The 5,266-nt window shown below is 46.4% G+C and overlaps 1 protein-coding gene across 1 annotated transcript in view; it reads left to right on the forward strand.

The window, feature by feature from the left end:
• The window catches only part of KIAA0825 (KIAA0825 ortholog), a 362,123-nt gene that overhangs the window by 355,576 nt on the left and 1,281 nt on the right, over nt 1-5,266 (forward strand). The window lies entirely within an intron of this gene.

Raw genomic sequence — 5,266 nt, forward strand, 5'->3', positions numbered from 1 at the left:
TGTAGCTGGAGCCATTTATTTATGAAAGAGGGCACTTTTGGTGCAGCAGAGCAGCCTGCAGGTGGCTGCACTCCCAATCAGGAGTCACATAGCCAGCAGGAGGGCACCTGATTGGGAAGAGGGCCCAGCTGCTAGAGATAAGAGCAGGCTGTGAGCAGTAGGGCCAGCAGTTGCTGCAAGCAGCTGGAGGGGGAACATCACCCAGCTGGAGCTGCTTCTCAGATAACAGCTCAGAGGTATAGGGCAGGAACTATGGGGATGGAGGAGGTTCCTGGTCTTAGGGCATGACCTAAAACTATACCCTGCTAGGGATGGATGGTGTGGTAGGGCTGCCTGTGGTGAGGCGGTCCCCAGGAAATGCCACACCAGTTGCCTCCCTGGTGAAAGGCAAGTATGGGACACCTGATAGCCTCAGCCCCCACAACCTGGTGGGTAACCTGGTAGTAGGGACAGGAAGGGTCCAGACATGTCTACAGACACCTGAGTCCCATGAGGTGTAATACTCTGTGGCCCCAGTAAAGGGGGACTGAGTAGCGGCCCCAGTGAGGGGACAGAACAGTGGCCCCAATAAGGGACAGAATAGTAGAGGGTATAGTAGGCCATGCAGAGTAGGGTTTGCAGGGGCAGCCTGAAGGGCTCTGCATGATGGTGCAGAGTAGGGTCTGCATAGGCGGGTTTGAAGGGCTGCACGGGGGCATGTAGAGTAGGGTCATAGATTCATAGATTGTTAGGGGCTGGAAGGGACCTCAAAGATCATCAGGTCCAGCCCCCCTGCTCTAGACAGGAAGACAACTGGGCTTAGGTGACTCTTGTCTTCTCTTGAAAACCTCCAGGGTAGGTGACTGTACCACCTCTGGAGTGAGTTTATTCCACACCCTGGACACCCTGACTGTGTAGGAATTTTTCCTTGTATTAAGCCTGAAGCGGCCTTCCAGGAGTTTATATCTATTGGTCCTCGTCTTCCCCAGGGGTGCCCTAGTGAACAGTTGTTCAGTGAGCTCCTGATGCACTCCTCTGATATAGCGGTAAGCCGCTATCAAGTCCCTTCTCAACCATCTCTTTTTTAGGCTAAAGAGGCCCAGGTCCCTCAGCCTTTCCTTGTATGGCTTGCCTTGCAAGTTCCTGATCATACGGGTGGCTCTTTTCTGGACCCTCTCAACTTCTTCCACATCTTTATTGAAGTGTGGCACCCAGAACTGGACACAATACTCCAACTGCAGTCTCACCAGCGCTGAGTACAGCGGGAGTATCACTTCCTTAGTTTTACATGAGATGCATCGATTGATGCATGTCAGCGTGTTGTTTGTCCTGCTGGCCAATGCATTGCACTGATGGCAGCAGGAATATCGCTTCCTTAGTTTTACAGGAGATGCATCGGTTGATGCGTGCCAGTGTGTTATTTGTCCTGCTGGCCACCATATCGCACTGATAGCTCATGTTCATGCGATGGTCAGTTATTACCCCGAGGTCCCTTTTGGCCATGGTGCAAGTCAGGCTGTCCCCTCCAAGCCTCTATGTATGTTGAGGGTTATTTGCCTCCAAATGGAGCACCTTACACTTGGAAGTATTAAACTTTATCTGATTCCAGTCTGCCCAACTCTCTAGCCTGTCCGGGTCCACGCTGTGTCTGCAACCTATCTTCTGGCATGGCCACACTGCCCCATAACTTGGGGGTCTTTGTGGCCTGAAGGACTGCGCACAGACCGGCCCCAGTAGTAAGATAACATGAGTAGAGGCCCTAGTGAAAGGGCATAAGTGGAGGCCCAAGCATGTTGGAGGATGCCTGAGGCTGAGTTTGTACTTTGGATGCCATCTGCGAGGCATGGGACACGGTATAAGGGAAGGTTCAGAGCCGTGTATAATGCCCTAAGAATTAGGGCATCAAATGGGCAGCCTCCTGCATTTTCTTTTATATGTCTTTTTTATACATCAAGGCATGACAGGAAAGACAAGTCAGACTGCCCTAGACAGGTGGGCAGGCCGACATTGTGATGATCCTTGTGACTTCCCTCTGTCACACCAAAGACAAACATAACAGCTATCTGTTTGAGATGGTTTATGAAAAGTGAATCCTGCATTTATGCAGGCAGTTGGACTAGATAACCCTTCCACTCTATGATTCTATTATTCAAAAACTCACTCTGCTTTTATTAAGATCTCATTGGTGTTTTTTCAGTCATCTTAGCTTCCCTGATGCCTTCTCTAACTGGTCCTCTCTTATTTATGCTCCTTTTCTTCAACTCCCCATCCCCCCAAGGAACAGCTACAATCAACTCAACGCTTTGCCCTAGGTGGCATGTCTATACTTGCATTAATGTGCCATAATTATGGTACATTAGTTTTAGTACCTGTAATACCAGGTATTAACTTAATGCTCTGTAATTGGCACTACTGCGCAGTAGTGCTAGCTCATGTCTTTTAGGTGACATGAATGTGCAGTCAACTAATTCTACTGCGCATTAGCGTGTTAGTCTTAAGTAGAAGGCAAGGTAGAATTGCACCTTATAGACTAACCAAAGTAGCTATATAGCACAAGCTTTCATGAGCTTAAGCTCACAAAATCTTGTATTATATATCTATATCTATATCTACTTTGGTTATTCTGTAAGGTGCAACTCTATCCTGCCTTCAGGATTAAAAACTCCCAGAAGAGTAAGCAGAGCTGGAGGAAACACTGTGAGCAGAACAGCATGTTGCAAAAGGGGTGGGGGGTAGGCTTCTGTGTTAGGGCCAGAGCAAAAAGGGTTTCCCTCCTCATGTCCAGGACAGGACAGAAGGAGTTGATTTTGTTTGTTTGTTTAAAAGACTGTCCTTTCCTTGGGAGCACTGGCTGAGGAGCTCCTCAGGGAGCCCCACTTGCATGCTGTTACATACTGTAATGAAAACTGGTAACAATTACATTGAAATCAGTGGAATTACATCAGTTTAAAAATGGTTTGCATGAGATCTGGCCAACATGAAACATAAAGCTTTATGAAATAAAGGGCTGGGTACAGACAGTCAAAAAGCCCAAAGCTGAATTGATTCAGTCTAAATTGCATAAATTAAATTGAAACAGAAGTGAACAGACATTTACTTTTGATACAGAAAATACAGCCACATGTCTGCAGTGGCTCAGACCAGGGGGAGGTAGAGCATGGCTCTCTGGCTGTGTGTTCACGTCCTCTTCCTGCTACTCCTGAGGTCTCTGGGATTTGTAGTCCACAATCACAACAGCAGGACTCTGCAGGGTTGTTCATCACTTCCTCTTCCTGCTTCCAGGTGTCTCTGGGATTGTAGTCCACAGTTGCAGCCAGCAGTAAATTTGAGCTGGGGAAGGAGTGTTTAACACCCCTCCCTGGCCCCAGACCCCAGCCGGGGTTTGCCGGAGGTGGGGGCAGTCCTCCCCCCCACTGTAGACTGGGCTGCAACCCCAGCCAAGCTTGCCCCTCACCACTTCCTCTCAGCCAGCCCTCACTGCTCCAGCTAGGGAGCAGAGGGGCAGGGCCAGCCTTGCTCTCTGGAGCAAACAGCACAGCTCAGCTCAGGGCATGCAAAGCATGTAAAACTGTGATATAACTTGAACCAGGAAGGGGTCTGAGACAGAAGTTTCATAAACCAGTTTGACCCAAATCAGTCAAGTCTGATACTACATTCGGCCAGATTTATCTTAAACCAGTTTTGGCCATTTTGAAACTGGTTTATGTGCACTGAACTTGTGTTGTTACAGGTTTAAGCCAGATTCTGATCACTTAAACCAGTTTATGTATAACTTCTGTCCCTGACCCAGTAGATTTTTTGTGAGGAAAAAGGACTCCAGTGCAGTGATATGTTGCACATTTGAAAGGCTATTCACTAGATCTGTAGAAATAAAGTCTTTTGATCTCAATAACTGGAATTTTTGCTGCTGTTCTTAAGAAAGAAAGTAAAATCATCATCAGATAAAAGATGTTTCTGTGGAGTAGTTTATAGTTGATAAAACCTGGCCCCAGCAGCAGCAAAATCAGCTTTGCTTAATAAACTAATAAATATGTTTGAATGCCCTTCCTTGGTCTTACAAATAACTAGTGTTAAAATACGAGTAGAACTAAATAAAAATAACTATCTGAACAGAAATTCCCTGCAGAGGTCTCTAATCATGCTATGAAAGGTAATATTATAAATTATCAGTAATATTTCTTAAAATAAGTCTCTCTATCACCAGATAATGAAAATATATATACACACAGGGAATGTAGTAAAGAGAGAGCCATAAATGTAAATAAAGTATATATTTTCAATTTCAGGTTGTCTGTTGCCAAGATGGGGGTTGAATCCTGATCCCTTTGTACTTGATGGAAGTTTTGCGATTAACTTTAATGGGAATCTAGATTAGAAGGGAGCAACCTTATATAAGAAAGAGAAGATGCTCATGCATTCACTAATAGGGGTGAAATGGTATATGTTATTTTTTTTTTAAATGTGGGGAAGCTTTTTGAATTCACGCATACCACTTTGAAAGAAAAACACTATGCCATATAGGGCACATTCAGGCAAGTGTGCATGTGTGGTATGCAGTGTCACAGACCCTTCTGCTGTGCTGCACACCACACATGCCATGCATGCAGGCATTCCCTGCACTGCTAATTTGCAGCATGGGGGTGGGCGATGAAGGGGTTGACACTGGGAGATCCTGGTGTCAAAAAACCTTGTACCTAAATAAAGCGTGTTGGTGCATGTGGTGGCAGTGTGTGCTGCCCGAAACCAGAGCCTGGCCAGCCAAAGCCATGTTCCGGCTGCCAGTCAGACACCCTGCTGCCAGATTGCCGCAGCTGCAGTCCCCAGAAGTCCCCACGATCCCAGGTAAGACTCGCAGGGCCAGGCCAGGTGCTGGCTCCAACCTCCTCTACTTGACCTGGGACAACATGCTGCATGCCAGAGGGCATTCCCTGGGCACAAGTAGCAGTGGCACATGCCTGAGGAAGTGCCTTTGTTCCTGAGGAAATGCACATTCCCACTTGTGGGGATGCACCCATTATGTTCATTTATAAAAAAGCTGATGGTATCTCTTTTTTTACTGTTAGCTAATTGACTCATGGATGTATTTGCTAACACCATGTCTCAGAAACACATGCTAGCTGCTCTACTTTTTTCTGTCAGTTTTTCACTGCTTCTGGTCAATTTACTACCAAGGCATGATACAAAACTAAAATGACAATACTGTGGCATAGATAAAGGAGAAAGCTTAGCAGTTTAAAGGCCACTGCATAGGGTGTGATTTTCTGTTCATGTCACATCTGGTTCAGCA

This window comes from Alligator sinensis, unplaced genomic scaffold, assembly GCF_000455745.1.
Source record: "Alligator sinensis unplaced genomic scaffold, ASM45574v1 scaffold223_1, whole genome shotgun sequence".
NCBI classification, from domain to species: Eukaryota; Metazoa; Chordata; order Crocodylia; family Alligatoridae; genus Alligator; species Alligator sinensis.